This window comes from Sapajus apella, unplaced genomic scaffold (genome assembly GCF_009761245.1).
Source record: "Sapajus apella isolate SASKATOON/1434 unplaced genomic scaffold, GSC_monkey_1.0 scaffold35, whole genome shotgun sequence".
Taxonomy (NCBI): domain Eukaryota; kingdom Metazoa; phylum Chordata; class Mammalia; order Primates; family Cebidae; genus Sapajus; species Sapajus apella.
The window spans coordinates 4,093,631-4,118,999 of NW_022436975.1; the positions used below are offsets into that span (position 1 = coordinate 4,093,631).

Sequence of the window (25,369 nt, forward strand, 5' to 3'; positions counted from 1 at the left end):
TACACACACACACACACACACACACACACACAGGTATACACACATCCACACACAGACACACACACACACACACACACACACACACACACATACACAAAGGTCCACACACAGGACCCCACACACACACACAGATACACATACACATTCACACACAGGTTCACACACACACACGTCCACACACATCCACACACAGATACACATTTATCCACACACAGGTACACATATATCCACACACAGGTCCACACACATCCACACACAGGTACACATTTATCCACACACAGGTACACATTTATCCACACACAGGTCCACACACATCCACACACAGGTACACACACACACACACACACACAGGTCCACACCCATGTGCACACACATTCTAATCTGTAACAGCCTTTGCTGATTATATTGTTGCTGTTTCAAAGCAGAAACCAATAAACAATAATAGATGCACCTATTAGGAAAGTTATAGGTGAAGAAAGCTTCTTAGAGTTTCACTTCAACATGGAGAAATAAGCTGGGCACAGTGGATCGCACCTGTAATCCCAACGCTTTGGGAGGCCAAGGTGGGAGGATCACTTGAGGTCAGGCATTTGAGACCAGCCTTGCCAACATGGTTAAAACGCGTCTCTACTAAAAAAATACAAAAATTAGCCAGGCGTGGTGGCAGATGCCTGTAATCCCAACTGCTGAGGCAGGAGAATCACTTGAACCTGGGAGGCAGAGGTCGCAGTGAGCTAAGATCATCCTACCGTGTTCCAGCCTCGGTGACAGAGCGAGACTCCGTCTCAGGGTGGAAGGGAGGGGGAAGTGAAGAAATATACTAAATAAGGAAATAGCAAAGGTAATTATTTTTGTTTTTAAAAGATTCTCTGAATTTATTGGGTTACATATATTTAATACAAGCATATATAGTGTGACAAGGTCCCCACAGGGTTTCTTAAGGATGCATGTTCACTGCCTGAATCCTGAAGGTCAGGCAGTGAGACAAGGTGCCCAGCCAAGGAGTAGCTGTCCCTGAGAGTCCAAACACGTTGGAGAATACCTGAGAACCTACCAAGGAAAACAGTCTCTTCACACAGCCATATTAAGCAAAGAGCCAGGAAATTAGCTTAACAGCAGCCTAGAGATAGGGGGTGATGCAGACCCCTAGAGCAGCCCTGTACCATCCAGGCACACCCTGTCTATGAGTCCTAATAAACTCACCTATTCACCAAGCTGAACTTGTCTGAGTCATTCCCTGGTCTCTTGCCTCCCTCCTAGTTTCAAGGGGGACATTACAGTCCCAAATTTTTCTCATAAAAGCATATTTTGGAGATTGTGGGTTCCATCCCAGGCCAACTCAATAAAGCAAATCTCGCAATAAAGTGAGTTACATGGATTTTTTGGTTTTCCAGTCCAAACATGTTATGTTTACACTATACTATGGTCTATTAGGCGTGCAATAGCACTGTGACTAAAAATGTACTTAAGTGAAACTTACGTTATTGCTAAAACGTGAGAAAGACCATCTGAGCCCTCAGCAAGTTCACAATTTTGCTGGTGAAGGGTTTTGCCTCAATGTTGATGGCTGCTGACTGCTCAGGGTGGGCGTGCTGAAAGTTGAAGTGGCTGTAACCATTCCCCAAAATCATTCAATGATGAAGTCTGGTGCATTGACTGACTCTTTCATGAAGAATTTCTCTGTAGCATGTAATGCTGTCAGATAGTATTTTACCAACAACTAAGTTGATGTAATATTCTAAACTGCTTTGTTATCATTTCAACAGTGTTCACAGCATCTTTACCAAGAGTAAATTCCATCCCGAAGAAACCACTATTTTTGCTCATCTGTAAGAAGCAAGTCCTCATCCATTCATGTTTGACCATGAGATTGCAGCAATTCAGTCACATCCTCAGACTCCACGTCCCTTGCTATTTTTACCACATCTGCAGTTATTTCTTCCACTGAAGTCTTGATGCCCTCAAAGTCATCCATGAAAGTTGGAATCAACTTCTTCCAAACTCCTGTTAATGTTGATATTTTTATTACACTTTCTCTCATGGATCATGCATGTTCTCAATGCTTTCTAATACAGTAAATCGTTTCCAGAAGGCTTTCAATTTACTGTTCCCAGGTCCCTTAGAGGAATCACTATCTTTGGCAGTTATAGAATTAAGAAATGTATTTCTGAAATTATAAGACTTGAAAGTCAAAATTACTTCTTGATCCATGTGCTGCAGAGCAAATATGGTATTAGCAGGCATGAAAACAACTTAATATCCTTGTATATCTCCATCGAGCTCTTGGGTGACCAGGTGCTTGTCAATGAGTGGTAGTATTTTGAATTGAAAGGAATCATTTTTTTCTGAGCAGTAGGTCTCAGCGGTGGGCTTTAAGTACTCAGTAAACCTTTCTGTAAAGATATGTGCTGTCATCTAGGCTTTGTTGTTCCCTTTCTAGAGCACAGGTAGAGTAGATTTAACATAATTCTTAAGGGCTCTAGGATCTTCAGAATAGTAAAAGAGATGTGGCTTCAACTCAGAGTCATCAGCTGCATTAGCGCCTAACAAGAGAGTCAGTCTGTCCTTTGAAAAGTCGAAGGCAGGCACTGACTTCTCCCCTCTGTCTATGAAAGTCTTAGACGGTATTTTCTCCCAGTAGAAATCTGGAGCCACCTTCATCAATCATCTTAGCTGGATCTTCTGGATAACTTGATGCTTAGCACTTTCACTTTTATGTTACAGGGACGGTGTTTTCCCTTCAATCTCATAAACCAATCTCTGCTAGCTTCAAATTTTCTTCTCTAACTTTCTCACATCTCCCAGCCTTTATAGAACTGAAGCGAGAGTGTGGGCCTTCCTCAATGTTAGGCTTTGGCTTAAGGGAATGTTGTGGCGGATTTGCTCTTTTATCCAGGCTTCTACAACTTTCTTCATATCAGCAATGAGGCTGTTTCGCTTAGTCACGTGTTCACTGGAGCAGCACTTTCAGCCTCCAAGAACTTTTCCTTTGCATTCACAACTTGGCTGTTTGGCACAAGTGGCCTAGCTTTCAGCCTGTCTCAGCTTTCCACATGCCTTCCTTACTAAGCGTAATCATTTCTAGCTTTTAATTTAAGGTGAGAGACATGCAACGCTTCCTTTCACTTGAGCACGTATGGCGCATTGTAGAGTTACTGATTGGCCTAATTTCAATATTGTGTCTTAAGGAATAGGAAGTCCTGAGAAGAGGGAAACAAATGAGGTAACAAACAGCTGGTCAAGCATTAAGAACACACAGGACATTTGTCAACTAAGCTCACCACCCTATAGGGACATGGTTCATAGCACCCTAAAACAATTACAATAGCAGCATCAAGGACCACTGACCACTGTTCACCATGACAAATATGATAATCATGAAAAGGTTTGAAATATTATGAGAATTACCAAATCGTGAGACTGAGACGTGAAGTGGGCACATGCTGTTAATAGAGCCAACAGACTTGCTGGAGGCAGGGTAGTCACAAACTTTCAATCTGTAAAAATGCAGTCATCTGTGAGGTGCCATAAACTGCAGTGTAATAAAACAAGATATGTCCATGTACACACACACTTACACACATATACACACATATATACACACACACACATATATACACACACATATATACACAGATGCATATAGACACATATACATACCCACACATACACACACACATACATACATACACACATGCACATTATGCATACATGCAAACACAAAGACAAACATATACACATACATGCATACATTCACAAGTATATGCACATGTATATGCACATATATACAGATACACACATACACATGAATACCCACACACAAACATATACATACATCTACACACATACACACATGCATACATACATATACATATATACATACATATAAACACAACATATATACACATATACTCAAACACGTATATACACAATATGCACACACAAATACACACACATACATACACATTTACACATATACACATGTATACACATAGAAACACAAATACACATGCATACAACACACAAACAAGTATATACACATGTATACACACATATACACATGCATACAAAATACACATACATGCACATGTATACACACATAAATATAAACAGACACATACACACGTACACATACACACATACACTTATACACACATATGTACACACATACACATATATACACACATATAAACACATGTACACACAAATGCATATACACACACATGTGCACACATACACACACACATTCACACATATACATACTCATATACATACACGATATACACATTCACATACACAAATTCATATACACACACATATACATATACACACAGACACAGAGATGCACACACAGATACATAAATATACACACAGAAATTCTAATACAATACTATCTAGGTTTCCTATAGAAAGCTTTCTAACATTGAATATTGTCCTTTTTTTTCAAAATTATATGATTACAAGTACATTCAGGATAACACTTTCTACATTAGATGATATGAATGATTACTAGCAATTCAGTTATTAGCATTTACCATTTTTACCTTCGTCTTGTTTAAATAATATGTGTATTACAGATGAAAATAAAATAAAAACTGATGAATGCAGGAGAATTTCAAACAGTGAGTCACTGGGCTCCTTCACCCAACTTGCCTTATATACTTCTCTTTCATATTCAATAGGTCTTCAGGTATTGTTTTGAATAATTTGTGGTGACTACCATTTCAGAACAGAATTAATGCATAATTCAATTGTAATCATTTTCTCCTTGTCTTAGAGGAGGGTGAGTTAGAAATTCCAGGGCTTAACTTTCAGGCCAAAAAAATTATAGGACTGTTCTTCCAGTCTACTTTGCCAATACTAATTGACCCTCTTGGTTTTGAGTCTTTGGGCAGCTAATTAAAGCAATTAGCATCACCTCTGCAGTCATTTTTTTCACACTGCACTCCACATCGCTGTGATTAAATAGACTACCAAAACAACAGATTTACATTAGTGAGAATTCTCTTTTTCATTATAATTTTTTTAATTCTTGCAAAACAAATTTTATCTCTGTTTAAAGGTCTGATTGTTTTTCCATAAAGAGACGTTGAGATACTCGACTATATCTTGACTTGAAAGCAAAGACAAGATTTTTCAGATATGGGAATTTTAGAAATGCAGTCGCTTTGTTTATAACCAAATCCAATGGCCCTTGGATGGGAAATCTTGAAGCCAGTGGTTCTCAGCCCTGATTGCTCATGAGATTCACCCAGGGGAATTTTTAAACTCTTGATGTCTGAGCCCCACCCCAGCCATTAATCAACTTATTTTTGGCTAGTACACTAAAAGTAACTTTGTATTAATTAAAAATTGCTTATTTAAATCCTTTACAATACTAGAAAAATAAATGTTTTTCATCCAGGCTCACTTCTAAAACAACTGATTTTGGCTATTTTTTCCAAATTATTCAAATGCAGAATGGCCTATCTGCATCATGTATCTGATAAACATTGTGGAGGCACCTCCTGTTATTTTATCCATTTGTCTCCTATAGTAAGCTGGATGAAGAAAGACTGACTTCAGAATGACTGGTCTGCTAATTGGCATTGACTCTTCTGCTTCTATAGTGATGGAATGCTGGAACTGAGAGCGGAAGTGGAAACGTGACTCGTCCACATCAGAGCCCTGGGAAATTTAGGGTAACAATTGAATGGGAATAGTGGTAGAGGTTTCAGTGATAAACTTTGGCAATATGGTGGAGGGAAAAAACTTATTTTAAATTCAAGTACATGGCTATGCAAATACATCTTACAGCTGTCACTAGAACTTTCAGGTCAGAATCAACTAACATGCACCCTTTATCCAACAACTCTGTTCGAAAGATTCTAGCATAGTTATTAGGGTGTAGTTGGATATGAATTTGAATCCTGCATTTTATTAATCATGGGACATTTGCAAGGTATTTAAGTTAGGTGCCTCACTCTCCCCATGGATATAATAACAGTACCTATGCTATTCTGCTGATAGGAAGATTAAATAAAATCACTGACTTAAGGAATCAATGTGAATTATCATATTCTCAGAGCTGTACTTAGACCATCAGAAGTTGCTCTAAATACATCAATGGCACCCACTTGATCAGTGGTTATCAAATGTATCCAATCAATCCAGAAATATACTGAGATGAAGAAACAAAAGAAAACTTTCAGTTCTGTTTCCTGTTTCAACATAATCTATTTGGCCATGAGGGGGAATTCTGGAATCTGAAAACCTGGGTAGATTCCACATTTTTCGTTATCACATTTTTATCTCGCATTTCCTCTATATTCAGAATAACCTTTTTCAGGAACATTCTTTCTCTACACTTTACAATCACTCCCGCTATCTGAACGCTTTATTAATCAGCTAACGTTGAATGTGCGTATAGCACCTAGTATACTGTGTGCAAAGCTGCTGAGCTCATGGCATTCTGCCGTTAATCTTTTAGCTTTCGGGGCACTTCCTTTAATTTTCTGTGCTATCTAAGTAATTTAAATTGAATACATTAATCAAATTTTTCATTCTACACAGGAGTAATTTAATAGTGGAGCACAGATTCTTCAATTTGAGGCTCTTTTCATATATATATATATATGTATGTATGTATGTATGTATAAAAGAGGTGTTTCCCATTAACAGCTGTGCACAGAATGCAGCCAAAGAAAACATTTCTAAATATTTCCCCAACAATTACATGTTCTTTATTTGTGGAGAACTAATTTATCTGTTAATTTTCCTGCATTTTTTTCAAATAAACCCGTACGATCCTATGTTTGCCAACAATCTCAGGATTTAATTTGTTTTCGTTTTTGTTTCTCTACCTTTCATTTTCCATCTTGCAAACTATTAACTTGAACTTTAATCCAAAGCTTCTCCAAACATGGTTGTAGAATACCTGCATCTGGTGTGCTCGATAAAAAACACTGGAACCCAGAGATGGCCGCATTGAGCCACCCTATCAGAAACTGAGGCCAGCAAGTGCTGCCTAGTCCTGAGTAACTTCCTGTGTCCACTCGTAATCAACTCCTGTAGGATTTCCCATTTAATTTAATTTGTTCATACATTTTTAAAGAATAAGCAATTTAAATGCAGCATGATTTAAAATCCTTTGGTAAATTTGAGCTGCATAGGTTTTCACACCAAAATCTTTTCTTGGACAATTAATTTAGAATGTTTACCTTTATTTCTTCTAATGTTTTCCAGAGCAAAGCAGTACAAAATTGTGCTAGTACTTTTACTTTATCTATGTTTTAGTTGAGAAAATACTATTATCATAAGTCTTTCTGACTTGGCAAATCCTAACACCAACTTAATACAAATATGCATCTATTCATGACATTCCCTATAAAATAGAGAACTACCAAGAACATTGAAGTCCCATGTGTGTGCCCTTTCTGGTCTCATTTAAATATATATTGCCTGTGGGTACACATTTATATGGTATATTCCTTTTGCGAATACACCATAGTCTGTCCATTCAACTATTCAAAGATATTTAGGTTGCTAACAGTTACTTGCTGTTACACAGATGCCATTAGCAGTCTTGTTCGTATTTCCCAGTGTATGTGTGCAAGAATTTATCTAGGTTATGTACCTGAAAAGAAAATTACCTGCTGTAAGTTAAGCATATGTTCGACTTTACTAGTTAAGAACAAATTGTTTTCCCGAATATCTGTTCCAATGCAGGCTCCCAGCAGGAGTGTATAACACTTCTCATTGCTCCACATGGATGACCACACTTGGGGTATTCAAACTTTAATTTTAGCCAATGTGGAGGATGGGAAATATACCTTATTGCTGTTGCAACTTGCATTTTTCTGATTTCTAATGAGGTTAAGCATTTTTTGGTGGTTTATTGGCCATGAATGTGATCTCTTATATAAAATGCCTTTTGTGTTGTAGCCTCCCTTCTACTCTTTTTCCATTCTTATTGATTTTTAAGAATGTGTATATTCTAGATCTTAATCGTCAGTCTGACACATGTAATATATATCCATTTTCTTTATTGGACCTTAATAAACAGCACCTACACATAAACACTTTACACTAAATTATCATCTCAGGGATACTGGAGCCATTCAACTAGTGTGAACTCATGTCCCAAATCCTGTGGGCTGGTTTATGGTTAGGAGTTCTCAGGAAAAAAAAAAAAATGGTTTCTCCTTTTTCACTTGGTGATAAGATTAAGACCAGAAAGAATTTGTACTGCCCGCTGGATCAGCCTTTGACTGAGGCTTTCATTCTCTGGCATGGGGTTCTCCACATAACTGAAGGGGGCCCTGGGCACCAGGGATGTGACCCACCCTCCAGGAGGCCTCTGCCCCAGCACTCAGTCTCCTCTCTAGGTCCAGGGTCTCTCTTCACCTTAACACTTGAGAATAGTCCTACATTTTTTGCCATGTCTACTATAAAATTAAAGGGAAGCTCCTGTTGCACGTCTTGTACTGAAAGAGCTCCTTAGGTTACTGGGTCTGGTATATTGCTAACAAAACATCCAAGAAATTAATGACTAATGCCACAGGGACAATAACATGATTCATTGTGACAGTGAGCTTCGTGGGAAGCATGGTGGTCATCTAAACAGTAATTTTACTGGCTGAGGGAGAAGGAGGAGGAAGAGAAGGTGGCAATCTCTCTATCAGAAATCGCATATTACTTAAATAAGGTAAATTAACATGGTGAGATAACGTGTATTAGAAAGAATATTTTCTATATTAGGAATTCCTTGTTTTACTTAGATTTGTAGTACACTTTAAAAGGAGTGAGTTTATTCTCTCAGCCAATTGATTTCCATCTTTAATGTCAGCTACAGAGTTCAGCTTCTGACAAAGACAGACCAAATAGTTCAGACAAACCCTCCTGGTGAAAACACTATATATGTGTATGTGTGTGTGCATGTGTGTAGATTCTTACATGTACATAACTTACATTTCTTTTAATTGCATTTCCAGACAAAATGGAAAGGAGTTAGCAACAGTATTTAAAAGGATAATGGCTGAGAATTTTCCAAAACTGACAAAAGGCACCAACATGAATAGGTAAGACTTGGCTAGGCTTGGTGGCTCACGCCTGTAATCCCAGCACTTTGAGAGGCCAAGGTGGGCAGATCACCTGAGGTCAAGAGTTTGAGACCAGCCTGACCAACATGGTGAAACCCCATCTCTACTAAAAACACAAAAATTAGCCAGGCATGGTGGTGGGTGCCTGTACTCTTAGTTACTTGAGAGACTGAGGCAGGAGAATTACTTGAACCTGGGAGGTGGAGGACATGGAGGTTGCAGTGAGCAGAGATTGTGTCACTGCACTCCAGGCTGGGTGACAAGAGTGAAACTCCATTGAAGTTGAAGCTCTATTGAGATATAGTTGATATTTGTATATTTAAAAATGCACTTGATGTATTTTTTTTTTAGTTTGAACATATTCATATACTCATGATAGCACAGCCAAGTATTACCAAACATACCCATCGCTTCCACAGATTTTCTTGTGTTCTTTTGTGGTTTCATTTTTGCTTTGTTTTCTTTGTGGTAAGAGCACTTAACATGAGATATATCATCTTAAAATATTTTAAAGTATACAATACTGATTGTTAACCACAGATGCTGTTCTGTACAGCGCATCTCTAGAAATTATTTGTCTTGAATAATTGAAATGTCACACCCACTGAGCAACAAATCCCCATTTCTTCCTCCCCACAACTCCTAGCAACCACCATTCTGTTCTCTGCTTCCATGAATTTGACTATTTTAGATTCTTCGTATGAGTGGAGTCATGCAGTATTTGCTCTTCTGTGACTGGCTTATTTCACTTAACATAATATCGTCCAGGTCAGTTTATCTTGTCACAAATAGTAGGATTTCCTTCTCTTTTAAGGCTGAATAATAGTCCATGTGTGTGTGTGTGCACGCATATATATATACATGCACATACAAATACACGTAATATTTTCTTTATTCATTCAGATGTCCTTGACCTTGACCTTCTGTGTAGCAAAGGTCAATAAATAATTTGCACTGTAAGAACTACATCCTCATGCAGTGATTCATTAAATTAGTAAATATTTCTAAAAGGCCCACTTTGTGCCAGTCTTCTGTACTAGTTCCTGAGAATACATGTCGAGCAACAGAAAGTTTTTGTCCTCTCAAAATTCCAAGTTGAAAAAGAGAAAAACAGGTAAGTCAGAGTACGATGGGCACGTTGATCGTGATTCTCCTGGAATGGTGGGAACAGAGACTCAGTGACCTGAGTCACCCAGGAGCAGGAAGGAGGGGCCCTGGAGCTGGCCTGTCAGCGAGACAACTGGCTCCGGGAAGCCACTGCCTGTAGTAATTTATCTCCTTGTCCTCCATGAGCACCTACTGTTGGCTCCGCACAATGAAGGTGAAAAGACAATGGAGCTAAGAAAGCAGACTAAAATAAAAAGAGACCTCTCGGAGAGAAGAATCGTGTGAAAGAAACAGAATGCTTATGAACTTAAATCGTAGGAAACTGTAAAGAACAGAATTACCATTGCAGAGAAGTACGTCAGCAATGTGGAATATAGGCTGAAATTCAAAGTTAAAGAACACAGATATAAAAATCAGAGAGACCATAGATATGGAAGAAAAGTGATGGAGGCCCTGTGTAAGAATAACGGGAATCCTTGAAGAAGAGAACAGAATCCATAGGAAAGAATGCTCAAAAACATAATAGACTAAAATGTTGAACTGAGAGGAGATCTTAGGTTCAGTTTATACAGAACAAAATTCATGAAAAATAATTAATTGCTAAGCCTATGTGGCATAGGATGTTAGTTCAAGTGCTGAAGTTTCAGGTAGGCACTGAAATTCAGGAGAGAGGTCAAAGCTGGAGCCATAAATCTGGGAGTTACTAGCACGTGAATATTTAAACTGTGGGACCAGATGACATAATTAAGGAGGGGGGCAACAGGAGAAAAAGGTGATTTGAAATGGCATGCTTGGGGATTCCAGTCTTTGGGGTTTAAGCAAAGACGAGTAGCCTGTTACGGGATGAAGAAGGAGCCCTACCGAGGAAGGGGAAGTGAGTCAAATAGCAGATAAACGTGGAAGTGTGGTAAGCCTCATTAGTAATCAAATAATTGCAAATTAAAGATATCAACTTTGATCAATTGTATTGGCAAGAATTAGTAAATTTCATTACTGATATCAATTGAAAGTCAAACTTGCAAACGTCATTATAAATTTTGAAGATCTTTTGACCCCAAATTCCATTTTTAAGAATTTGTCCTAAGGAACTAAACTGACAAGAGCACAGAATGCAAACTCATCATAGTACTATTTATAATCAGTAAATTACTAAACATCTACAAAGAAATGAAGGGTAAATTAGTCATGGTACAAGAACATGGTGGGATTTCATGTAGTCATTAAAATGATGAAGATATCCATGTACTTAAATATATATGTATATATGTATTACCAATATTATTTACATGATATTCACAATATATTATAAATAAAATATTATTCATAGAATACTATTAAACAAAATTGATTCTAGTTATACAAAGTTTTGCACATATTATCTATGTGAAATTTTAGTCAATATGCAAATATCTACACATGTAACAGTCCAGAATGATAGACTCTCAATGTTAATGAGGAGTAGGCATTTTGACAACTTTGACTATAATGTTTATATTATTCCATGAGCATTTTTACGATAACCATATGTTGCCTTTTTAGCCAGAGGAGCCAGTCAAGGTATTTTAATTTTGAAAAAAGAGGTAAAAACACTTCCTCCCCTCATTCCCCGGCTTCCCCTTTTGGCTGCTTTACTAAGCCCTTTAACTCTACCACTCCCAATGTAGGGCTCTGAGACTCCATGAAAAATTGATTCTGGAACCAGACAAAACCTGTCTTGCTCTAGATTTTATATTGTGCCACTTTTATAGAAGCACATAGATTTCTCCCTCCATTTAAGTGTACATGAAATTGTCTCTTTTTAAATTTTTTGAATTTATTTTAACTGACAAGTAAAAATTATACATATTTATGGTGTACTACATGATGCTTTGATATATGCATATATTCTGAAATGGCTATATCAGGTTACCTAACAAATCTATTATCTCACATATGTATCAATTTTTTTGGGGGGGTAAGGACATTTAGAATGTACTTTTATAGCAATTTTCAAGTATACGATACAATGCAACTAACAATAGTCATCACGTTGTACAATAGATCTCCTGGACTTATTTCTCCCAACGAAAACTTTGTATCCTTTGACCAATCTCTTCCACATACACCACTCTCCTTAGGCCCTGGTAGCTGCCATTCGACTCTCTGTTACTACCAATGAGTCTGACCATTTATGATCCCACATAGGAATAAGCTCACGAAGTTATTTGTGTTTCCGTGCCTGGCTTGTTTCACTTAGCACAACCACCACTCAGATTCAAGTGATTCTTTTTTCTTTTTTTTTTTTAATTTTTACTTTTTTCATTTTAATCAAAAAGTAATCATTTCATTTTATTTTTATTTATTTATTTATTTATTTATTTATTTATTTTTGAGTTGGAGTCTCACTCTGTAGCCCAGGCTGGAGTGCAGTGGTGGGATCTTGGCTCATTGCAACCTCTTCCTCCCGGGTGTAGTTCAAGCAATTATCCTACCTCAGCCTCCCAAGTAGCTGGGATTATAGGCACTAGCCACCATGCCCAGCTAATTTTTGAATTTTTTAGTAGAGACGGGGTTTCACCATTGGCCAGTTTGGTCTTGAACTCCAATCATTTCATTTTATTAACAACACAAGAGTTTCAAGAAAAAAAGCACACTATATAACACAAACAGGTCAGAACATAAAATGCTGCCATTTGGGGGCCTTGAATTTTGAAACCATTGTTTTCTCTGCCACTGTCAGGGACTTGGCGGAAGTCACTGCTCTCCCTCTCCCCTTCTAAATGGTCTCGAGACTGTGATCCACAGGGATCTACTGAGTACAATCCCTACAGAGAGGGCAGCTTCCTGGGGCTCCACTTAGAACAACAGCCAGAAGCCCTCCCTCCAACAATTTCACTCTGGTGCAGAAGTCATGAACAGCCACCAATCTCAAGAACATGTCCAGCTACCAGAAGTCTGACATCAAAGTGGTCCCTACCTCCTGCTGCTCAGGAAACAGAACAAGAGTCTAGATGAAAACAAGAGCCTGGGGTTTTGAGCCAAAAGCTCAAAACAAATCACTGAAGAAATGAGTGTTCACGGCCAGAGTCTCAGAATCGGCTCCACGGAAGTGCCGGTGCAGGGCGATGCTGACAGAGCTGGTGGGGGGAAGAACGGTGAGGCCCAGATTCACCATTTGTGCTAAACTGCTGCCAACTGGAGCGGTTCAGTCCACTGGAGATCTTCCAATGAAATGAAAACCAAAGATAAAAGAGAAAAAAAAAAACAGAAAAACAACCTTGGCTCAGACAGAAAAATTCTTTCTTCTGTGGCTGCCATGGTCATTCCTCAACAATCCAGAGTAGCTGATTTATGAATCCTCAAGCAGACCCCAAACATGTGGGGTTGGGGCATGATGACACCGTGCCTGCCAAGGCCGGCCGACTTTTCATTAACTCTAGGCAGGAGCTTCAGGCAGCAGCTTCAGCTCTGGCCGACGTGTTTGAAGCTGGAAAGCCTTGGTAGGTTCACAATGAACAAAGGTGGCGGCTACTGACATGACAGATGCCATTCCAAACGTGGCCAGCTGGGCCTGGCTCCAAATCCGGTAGACAGACGGACCTGAGAAACCCCATCAGACAAAAGCCCAGACACCTGTATTGCCCAAGTGACCCCGGAGACACTTATTTTCTACAAAAACCCCAAAAAAACAAAACAAAACAAAATACAGCCCCAAATGCAGCATAAACTTGGTAAGGAATAAGCAACACAGCCTTGGGCAGGAGAGGGAGCAGGTGGTAGGAACTGATGACACTCGATGCAGACCCGGAGAATGCAAAGAATATCCTCCAAACAACTCTATTTAGAATGCAGTAAGTGGGACGAGGCCAGGGGCTGAGGGGACTGGGGACAATTGAAATGTTTAGCCTCAGTAATGCCTCTGGTAAGATCCTGTGGGGGCCTGTGGCTGCCCCATCTGTGCTGTGGTCTGACTAACCAGGTGGGAGAGAGCAGGGCCACTCTGGATCAGGGTATCGGGAGCCTTCTGTACACTTAGATTGTCAAAGTTGGCACCTGTGGAAGACACAGGCCACTGGCTAGCCATGGTGCTAGCAGGTGCCAGGCGACTGGAAGGTTGGCCAAAAAGCCCTTGGGAAGGAGCCCCAGGTTTGGGGCCCATGTTCTCAGCAGATCCTCCCTGCCCCAAAATGCTTGGAGGCTGATTGCCAAAGGCCTGTGATCTTTGCGGAAGCTGTTTGCTGCCATGGAAAAATTCTGGTTCGGGGTGTTTCCGGCAGCATCTGAGGGGGTTGTAGAGGTGCTATTGGCCACCACTGTACCACTACTGAACAGGCTGGGGATTTTGGCCTGAAGATCTTGCTGGGAGGTGGGGGGTGCAGATGGAGTGGGTGTAGTAGAGGGGAGCACATGGCCATTCTGGAGCGGTTGGGAGCTTGGCCCTGTCTTCAGCGAGGCACCCGAGGTTGCCCGAGTGGTTGGCAGGAAATCAGGCCAGGCAGAGAGTCGGTGCTGCTCCTCATCAGCTGCTCCTTCTGCTCTCGCAGGTAGTTCCTGATCTTGTCAGTCTCTTTGGCAGTGAGGCATCTGTTGTCTGCCTGCAGGCTGATGAGGTGCTGGATGGCTGGAGGGTGGCCCCGCGCACGCCCTCCTCAGGGCCTCCTCTTTCTCTTTCCTGCAGGATGGCTGCATCTTGGCTGCCTGTCTGGCAATCTCCTCACATTCCTTCTCCCGGCACTCATTCTTATCACGCTCATAACTTCTGGCCACCAGCACCATGGCGTCTGCCTGGGGCATGTCGCGATGCTCTTGCGGGGTTCCAAACATGATGTTGGCTGCACAGGAGCGGTGAATCTGGCGTTGCTGGGTGATGACAATAGCAAAAGGGAACCTCCCCTGCTCACATCCTCCAAGGCTGTGATAAAGACATCTCTGTGCTGAGGAGGATCAAGTCCACTACCACGCCCAGGTCTGACAGCTTCCACCCCACAGACTCGGCATAGTCTTTTGTCTGTTGACCACAATCACAGAACAATCGATGGACCTTTCGGCATCAGAGTGTCTCTGAATCTCCTCAAAATATTGACGATAAAGCTCTTCTCTAGGCCGTTCCTCATGTTTCAAGCGCTCTTTGGCACGAGACTGACTTTCTGGGCCTGGAGGGACTCTTCCATCCAAGCTATCTCCGTAACGGTCAAATAAGACTCATCCTGCAGGTATCGATCATAAGAGCCTTCTCTCCTGTACACAGGATCTCAGGAGTCTCTCATGTTTCTGTATCTGTCCTACGTGGGGTCTCGCTGATCTAGAAAATTCCTAGATTCTCTTAGATCACAAAAGTCCCTAAGATCCCTCATGTCCCAAACATCGTGCATACTCCTGCTGTCTCTGAGATCCCACAAGTCTCGGGGGTCTCGAATGTCTGCTGTCCCGGGCGTCCTGGCCATTTCTGCCATCCCTGGGCTTTCTCCTGGGACTTCCCCAAATGGGGGATTGATCCCGCCTTGAATCTCGACTGTCTCCAAACCCATGAAACATACAGTGGTCATTCTTTCCTGTAAGTAGGTAACAAAATACAGGTGTTTTTGTCCAAAAGCAGGACAGCTCTATGTTATGCGTAATGTTCAGTTAGTTGGGTTCCCAGGTGGAGGTACCAGCACAGACGAGGATTCACTATACGCAGTACTGTCCAGTTCACTGTAGGAAATGCAGCTCACTGGGGTATGTAGCTTAGGTATGCTTCTGGGGAAAACTGGCCTTTTTACTTTGAGGCAAGGCAAAATCCATTAATCTGCTTGGGCCTTGAAAAGACACTAGATATGAAATACATCATTTGTATGAAATATATCATATCTGTCTGTCCTCTATACAAAACTGCTTCCACTTGTGCGCTGTTATGGGGCCAGAACATTTGAATACAATATCCTTATTTCTGATGTAAATGGTAACACTAGTAAAGCTCTTCTTTGAGAGAAGGGACCAATGTGTATCTTGAGGGAACACACCAGGATTGTCTCTTTTGTATACACTGGAAGGAAGAATATATTGGGAAAACACCCTTGATTTCCGTGAAAGCTAAGAAAAAGGGAGGCTTTCCAGAGGTGGAGTGTTTTGCCCTTTTTACTTCCCCTCAAACAGGTAACCCAAGTATGTGAGCAAACCGGGGATCTGCAGGACAGGAGCAGCAGCAATCTCTCAAGCAGCACTTTCCGTAAACCTGGGTTAACATCTGGACCGGCAGGCATTTGGAATGAAGAGTCGAGTCTCTGCTGCCCACTGCAGTGCAGCATGGCATACACCAACGACTCTGGGGCACTCCTTCTGCTCTGGAGGCTCCCATCGACACGTGAGCCGGGGACAGACAGAGGTTTATCCTCTTCCAATCGCCTGCAACTCATGCTGCAAGCTGAACGTGGTGGATTTGACACTGAAAACACAAAACTTCCGCTGTATCTCCTGATGTATGTTTTAAAAAAGCAGCAAAGCCCTTCACACAAGGTTCATGTTCTTATTGTTTGCTTGAGCGTTTCACTTGTTGGGGGGAAGAAAAGACCTTTGGTGTACGAAGCTGGGCTTAATTCCCCAGAGCCCAACTCTCCCAAGGTAACTCACGGTGTCAGGGTACTTTACCTTTGTGTGGGCTGGGTCTTGATGGTGATGGATCCGTATTCATATTTCTTCTTTCTGCTGCCTTATTAATATTGCTACCAGCGAGGTGGGCTCCAGGCCACTCCTTCGCCTCAGGCCCACCACTGCCACCTCCTCCTCAGCCCACCTGCCCACCATAGGACAAAGGTGCCACCGGCTGACCAGTGCCTCCTCAGTATCTGGGATTACAGGCATCCACCAATATGCCCGGCAAATTTTTATAATTGTAGTAGAGACAGGGTTTTGCCATGTTGGTCAGGGTAGTCTCAAACTCCTGAACTCAAGTGATTCACCTGCCTCACCCTCCCAAAGTACTGCGATTATAGGCATGAGCCGCCACACCCAGCCAAAATTATCTCTTGAACACATGGATGCATTGTGATTTTTTGCTTCAGTTATACATATGGCTTGTCTTCATATTATAAGCATTACAAAGATCTAATACAGTTGAGAGTTTGTCCTGAAGCTCCAGAATTATGAAAAAGAAATAATACATGGTTGGGAACCAGAGAGTTATGAGTTCTAAGTTCTACATGTATTCTATTCTCTAACTACTTTTGTTAAGTGACTTTGTTTTGTTAAGGGACTTTGTATTCTATAATTTCCAAATGGAAATGCTGGCCTAGACCACTGTTTCCAAAAGTATATATGTATGTATAAATAAATATATCTCTATATATGTAGTATACAGTTAATTTTAAGATGTCAAAAAAAAAACTTGTAGCTATCTAATTTTCATTAGGCACATCTGGCTGCCTTTACCTTATTCTCATTTTTCTTTTTATGCAGCATTGATTGTTACTGAAACACCAGGGTTTTGTTCTAGGTCCTGCTGCTGGCAGCAAAGAAAGCCAATCCCTGAGATGTTGAGTATTGCCGAAGGAGAAATTTACTTGGGTACTGCAGCCCGAGGATATGGGAATTCAGTCTCAAATCTATCTCCCTGATTGACTAAAACTAGGGAATTAAATAGCAGGGAAGAAATGTAGCAATGTAGAAGAAACCAGGAACTATTGGGGAGGCAATGAAGCAGTTTTGAGGAATGGGGAGTCAGGCATCTCATTGTCTGGGTATGGTAACCCAGCAATTTTTTTTTTTTAAAGATGCCTGAAGGTCATTTTCTGAGGAAAGAACTTGGATAAAACAAATGTAAGGCTCAAGCTTTAAGACCAAAAGGGTCTGCTTATCCAAAAAAAAGAACCTACCTATGGTACTACTGGGTTGATTTCGGCTAATTTTCATTAGGCACATCTGACTGCTTTTATGCTACTTTCATTTTCTTTCATGTAGCATTCATTACCATCTGAAATACTATAGCATATGCCCATTTATTATGTTTCTAATGTTTTTTTTTTTTCTCTCTATCTGCTAAAATGTAAGCCCAATGAAGGGAATAATTTTTCTCTGTTTAACTCACTCATATCCCAACCCTGTAGCATCATGCGTGGGACATAGTAGTCACTTAATAAACACCTGTTAAATAAGTATTTAGACATTGATCACCTGTATCAAAGTTAATGTAAACAGACAACCTTAGCTCTTATAGTATAAGAAAAATATAATGATTTTAGCTTCTATAGTGTAAGAAAAAAATAGTCTACATTCTATGGCACATTTTACAGACAAATCTAGATTAGACACAATGCTCAGGAAACTGTATGATTGGGTTTATTGAATTCCTGGCAACTGTTAAAATATTCCTTTTAAACTGCTGTTTTGAAAATTTTTCTAATACCTTATGATTAATGGGTAATAAAAATGACATTTTTTTCAATTATTCATAATTTTGCAGTCTCAGAGCATTCGTTCTAAACATTATTTCTCATTATGCAACAATAAACCATAGAAATAAAAAGTCTGGAAGGCTGAGCTGAGAGGATACTCATCACAATTATATCTCTAATGTGAGCTAATTTTAAGGTTATTTTTATCTTTCTCCTAAAAATGTGAGTCAATAAACATTGGGCTTAACTAGTATTTGGAGTTTAAATGTGTCTGGCTATTTCTAAATGACTTAATATGAAAAGCATTAACTTAAAACAAGCATACATTTTTTAATCTTTAGAAAATCATGTTAGATAAACTTGAACTTTAGGAAGTATTTGTAATATCGGCTTGCTGCTGTGCAAAGACATAGCTGCCCTAAGGCTAAATACATAGAAAGTTTCACCTGAAATAGGTAGCACCACAAGGCATTCCTTATCTCAGGTTTGATATGCCTGTCTTTTTTTAAATAAAGGAAATTTAAATTCCTACGCAGTCTTATCAGAAGCAGCAGCTGGCTAAATGTAGAATGATTATATAATTTGGCATTCGAACAAGGACACTTGACAATGAAATGAAATACCTTCACCCATCACCCAGAAACAGAGCTTTCTGTCACCCACCCCAGTTGAGTAGGCAAGGCTGGCCAGCATCGTTCTCACACCTCTTTAAGCCAGTTTCTATCAACTAATCTGAAGATAAAACCAAAGGCCTTTGTATATTAAGGGCCAATCATTTAACCACAAAAAATTCATTAAGAGTAAATTAATACTCTAAAAGACTTCGTTAGTCAAAACAAGCTTTATCCTTTTGTCATCCAAGTAGAAAAAAAATCAATGAAGAAATAAAGTGCTTACCATGAAGACAGATGCATTTTTTTAAGGAATCATTTGTAGTGTAAGAAGAGCTGATTAGCCAAATCTGATTTACTATTATAGACCTTTAATCTCAATTAGGGTTGAAATGTATTCTCAAAAGATAATAGATGTTAGATCCAAGCAAAATAGTCACTTGTTTTATTGAAATAAAAGTAAACTACCAAAAAAAACAAAACCTGACAATCTTACCTTTCCTCCATATCACTTTAATTCTCTACACATTTATGTTTGAAAAAAACACATAATAAAAGCATAAGTTGTTTTTTGGAGTTTTCAAATGTAGACAATTGTACACAATAACAAGAGCCAGTAATTTTTATCACCCTGAAATGCTTTGTAAAGCCATTCAAAATGGATAGTACATTGAGTTCAACTCCTTTTTAAGGTTAGAATATTGTAACAAGTAAAATTAAGTCACCCTAATGATTATAGCATAAATTGGCCACATTATGCATAATGTTATCCTCTAGGCCTCATATTTTTAACAAATATGCCCATACTCTGTGCACCCAGATTCTCTCTTCTGCTGCGTGGAAGGATGACTTATCGTTGGCTACTTTGCACTTCAATGAATTCAAGACCTCATTTCGCTGATTTAGTAATATTGCAGCCCTATTATCCACCATCTTCATTTTACAGTGCTGAGGAATCGCATTCTATTACCACCACACTATTGGCCATATAAATACATCTAGAGCAAACAGATATGTCAGTCATTCTGGGAAGCTGTCTGTGCCTTTTTTTTTTAAAGGCTCAACGGAGGAAAAAAAGATTTGGGGGTATAATATTGTGGAAAATGTTTAAATATTGAGATTGTTAAAAATTGATCTCCTATCACCTGTTGCTATTCTGAAAGCATTTGAAAATCAGGAAGATATAACATTTTCACACAGAGAACAGTTCAGAGAAGATAATAGTCCAAAGGGAAAAGAAATGACAAGAGGGGAAGAAAAAGAGTAACATAGGTATTTGTTCCATTGCACCATTTTGTAAGGTAAAACAAATCTCCTGAACGGACAAATGAAAACACCTTTCCAATCAGACACCTTTTTGCTTTGGTATTATCCTCTGCATTCCCACTCAACAAATTCAAAAGCTGCAATTGTTTTTTTTCAAGGAAACAAAGACAACATTACTGAGTTATTAATATGCTTCCTTCTACCAAAGAATAAATCGTAAGTGCCATAAAGAGAGCATGGCCAACCTCTCCAGCAGCAAAATGAAAACCCCTCATCAGCTTCCACTATGGGGAATATGGTGAGAGCGGCATTATTGCCAATACTTTTTGCCATTTTCCTCAGCTCTTTAAAAGGCCTCCATTGTTACCTAAAAGATACATCTTAAATGTAGTATATATCTGATAAGGGATTAATATCCAAAGCATCTTTTAAAACTCTGACAACTCAACAACAGAAGACAAGCAACCCAATTCAGAAATAAGTGAAGGACTCAAATAGGCATTTCTCCAAAGAAGACATACAAAGTGCCAAAAAGAATATGAAAAGATGCTCAACATCACTGATCATCAGGAAAATGCAAATCAAAAGCCTGATAAGATATAGCTGCTTTTGAATGGCAAAACAGAAGAGGTGAGAGACTGAGTTAGTTGCAGAAAGACATGGCTAGTCATCAGCAAAGCAAAGACTTGAACTCCCACTGACTCCACCAAACACAATTTTAATCACCACACTAAGCAGTAGAGAATAATGAAAAAAAAATGGCTTTTGAGTCAGACACTTTAGGTTTGAATATCAATCATGCCATTTACTAGGTAAGCGATTGAGGAAAGTATTGACTTCTATGATTCTTAGCTTCTCCAACTACATAAACAAGCACCTCACTGACTTCCTGCAGCAGAACATAACAAAATAGCCCAGCACCTGCCATGTGAGGAGCTCTGCAAATGCTACACTAGAACTAGTCTATTCACCTTCCAAAGATCCTCATGACTACAGGGCAGGGTTTCTAGTCAAGTTAATGGTGCAGAGGTACCAGGTGTCAGCTGACTCAGGAGGTACAGTAACCTGAGGCTGGGCAGACTTCATTGCTTTGACTATTGGTTCTTCTGACTACAACTGAGTGTTTTATCTGTGCTGCCTTTGTTTCTTGTCAGGCACAGTAAGTGACAGTACCTGAAACTTCAACAGGAGTTTTGTTTCTTTTTTTTAAATGCCGTTTAGTCAACTTGGAAGAATCTTACAATATGCAAATTTAAATTCAAGAGTTTACCTCTCCCCTTTTGACTTATAGAAGCAGATGCTGTACTGTGATTGCTCAGCCATAGACCGGCTTGACACCTACAGATCTCTCATGAAAAGTTATAGTCACGCCCTCAACTGACACTCACTGACACCCCATAGTGAAACTCCATGGAGAGATTCAGTCATTCATCAATGTCAGAAACAAAATTCCACCTGCGTGCCTGCTTTCAAAACACTGAATTCCCATCTGGCAAGATCCTAATGAACAAAGGAAAGATCTATGTTTAATGAAGCAATTCTCTTTTGGTAGATATTTCTTGACAGCTGTGCCTCGGGGACATTGTAGTTCTGGCCACCTTGCTACACCTTCAAAAAGACAAAAATCCCGGAACAATCAAGTATTCAAATGCTCAAGTGCACAATGCATACATTCTCCTTTTCCTCATCCTGATTCCACGGAATGAGATTAACTTCCCATCAAGCTAGTTGAAGTGAGGTGTACTTAACTAATTTCACTTTATGCTATGTATTTTTGTAAACTACTGCATTCTTGCTGTGAAACAAGTCTGAACCAATGAAAACCAAATGTGCCTTTAGTGAGGAAAAGGCCCTGTGAGAGATAAAATACATTTTAGAAACTGTAAGCATAACGGGGTAGGAATTCCAAATGTGTGCCATGATTTTCTCCAGATTACTTTTTGTGTATCTAATTCATATTTCAGAAGGTAAACGATAATATGGGAAAGTAAAAGATGATAGAAGAAAACAGCAGCAGCAGTGAACCTACACCAGGCATCCCCAAAGGCAGGTGGAAAACGATTGCACCTGTAGCTGCTGTAATTGTCAGGAAGAGCAGAGAAGACTCCCTCCGCCCCCCCTCCAGCGAGCAAGAAGAAGAGATGCAGGAATTTTCAAAAGGCAAGATTCTAATCCCTACCCTAAGATTTGTAAATCCAAGTACTCTTTGGTTGTTGTTTTTTGTTTTACCCTATCAGGAATGGTTTGGGCTGCAAATAACAGAAAATCCTAATCAGGCCCAAACCGATGAGCTATTTGCACCATACTAGACCAGAGGAGGCTGTCAAGGTGGCTGCAGTCGCTTGGGAGTGTCAACGGGGAAAACCTTTGTGCTTTATTATCCTTAGCATATGGTCTTCACACTCATCGTGACAAAATGACTTGTCTTTACCAGTGGGAATGAAAAAGAAGAGACTTGCCAACTTTATCTGTCTCTCCCTTTTAAAAAGGTGCCCTTGATTCCGGCTCATACAGACAACTTGTAACAGCAGAGTTTCCCTGAAAGCAGAGCTTGAGATAAAGACAGCTGCAGGGAGTTTATCTGGGAGTGTGATCCCAGGGAGCAGGTGTGAGGAATGAAGAACGCTGGAAAGAGCGAAAAACCAATCTAAGGACACATTTTCCAGCTGGCCAGCACCATAGATGACTTGCAAAAGAACTTCTGCGGAGTCGTCCAAATGCATCTCAGAACTTAGAGCTGGCGGAGAAAAGGGGACACATCTGTCTGTTGCGGCCATCCGCAGTCAGTCACAGGTGCTGCATGAGTGCTAACATCCCATGTCCCTAGTGTCGGCTTGCCATGGTGCAGGATCCGAGAAGCATCCCAGCAGAAAATGAAAGCCATGACCTGGGCTGGAAGCCGGGCAAGCTGCCAGGTTGCCCCTGCATAATCAGTGCTTGTGCATGACCAGCTGGATTCAGAGGAGAGGCTCAGGGAAGAGGAAATAGTGCCATGAGTGGGGCCAGGATAGGCCTCACTGGCCAGACCTTTCAGGCCTCTGCAGCAGCAGCAGCAGAAGGAGAGAAGATGACTATTTGTGGTCAGGCAATGTTGCCTTGAAGGGTTCTCCTGGAAAAAGGGAAGGAGAATGGATGCTGGGCGAGCCATTGCCAGAGTCAGCTCCACTCCCTTGCTAATCACAAGGGGGTTGGGGGTTCCAAAAACTTACTGTCACCTAAAAGCAAAGTGAGAGTCATAGTGAACGTTTTCTTTTAAACTGTTGTCCTTTCAGCAAATAAGCTAGAAGATTTTTTTTTAATTGTTACAACTACTGCTAAATTCTTCTCTAAGCAAGAGAAGCAGAGAGCAGTCACCACTTCTCTTAAATGGCTTTCCTTTGATACAGCTGCCTTAGGAGGCAGGCCTGGTTGAAGGGACAGGAGCATAGGCAAGGACACAGGGAGGAAAGCAAGGCCTGGGATTGACTGTCCCAAGCAGACCCCAACACCTCAACCACAGGCAGCCTTAGCAGTCTGGAAGAAAGGAGCCCACCTTCCATGTTGGGACCAGGGTCTGGGGTGGAGGAGCTGGGCAATTGTGTGGGACTGCCATCTTTAGCCCTGGACCCAGCAGGGAGGCTGTCCACCCTTTAGTGAGTGACAAGGGTCGGGAGCACCAATGTCTTTGGCTGCACTGGAGGTTGGGTGAAAAAAGTAGAAGTTACCTGTAATTCAATTACGCACACATTTTCCAGCATTCATCTTTTTGGTTTTCTTCTCAGTAAAGACAGTAGCCTTCCAAAGCGAACCAGGAAACATCAACCATGGCTCAAACTTCATAGTTTGCCTCCAACTGCGTTTTCATATATTGCCCTAAAAAGGCAAACTTCTGCTTGCTTGCTAGTCACATTGGCTTCATTTATAGTTTTCATAGAATTCTTTTGAAAAGTATGCTGTGACATCTCTTTCCCTGTGCTATAAAACTCAAAGACGGACACAGCTGATGGAAGTACCTTGTTCCACAATGTCCACTGCGACAACTCGCATGGCCCCGAGGGCCGTCTCTTGCCACCTCTGTGATGTGCCAGGGTACACTCACGCTGGTCATCTGCACAAGCTCCTCCACTGACTTTGTACTTTAAAAGCTGGATGTATTCAACTCACCATGATCCTGGACTTGTCCTTTGTGTTAAAAACTCAGACTTCCTGAGCTTGGGGAAGTTTTATACAGAAGCAAATTGTTCTTTAAAAACAACTTGTATGACGTTGTATTCTCTCTGTCTGAACTGTTTTCTTTTTTTTAAAAGCTATGTTTAATACTCAGCAATTTTTTATGACACTTTGAAAATATTTTTGGAAGGGGTTTCATTCATTTTTACTTTTCCAACTTCCTACTTCATGAGTCAGCTGTTATTTGTAAATAGATACTATTTATAAATTAGGCTCATTGGCATAATCGTGGTGTTATTTGTATGAGTTGCATGTGAATAAGTATGTACTTTTTTGAGAATTTATACTTTTTTTTTTGTTTTTGTTAACCAAAATTTTAAAAGTAATGTACTGTCCATTCTGTAAGTATTCTGGGTATTTTATGAGCAGCATATAGATGAAGTCTCACTTGAATAATCCCTAAATTCAAGTGACATGCATTTAATCGACTCTTGAAAATTGGGTATGTTTCTCACTTTCTAGCTGGATATTTTGGTGAAAGTGAAAGGTGTAAAGGTGATGGTGTTGGTCCCCCAGATGAAGAAGTGAAACATATTCACTTCTTCATCTGGGGGACCAACACCATCACCTTTACAGCAGAATAAAGAGCATATGCACGCAGTCGGCTAGTGCTCACAGTGCTTTTCCCTCTTGCTGCCAGCTCCCTGCTGGCCCCGTACAGGTTTCTGCCTCGGCCCACGAAGGCAAGATAAGAGCAGTGTTCACTACTTCAGGTACAACAAAGGGAACTCTGCAGGCTGACACAGAC

General features: G+C 40.3%; 1 protein-coding gene and 1 pseudogene across 1 annotated transcript in view; both read right to left on the reverse strand.

The window, feature by feature from the left end:
• PXDNL (peroxidasin like) overlaps positions 1–25,369 on the reverse strand; it is a 458,440-nt gene that overhangs the window by 354,259 nt on the left and 78,812 nt on the right. The window lies entirely within an intron of this gene.
• On the reverse strand, positions 13,967–15,673 carry LOC116563437 (annotated as a pseudogene).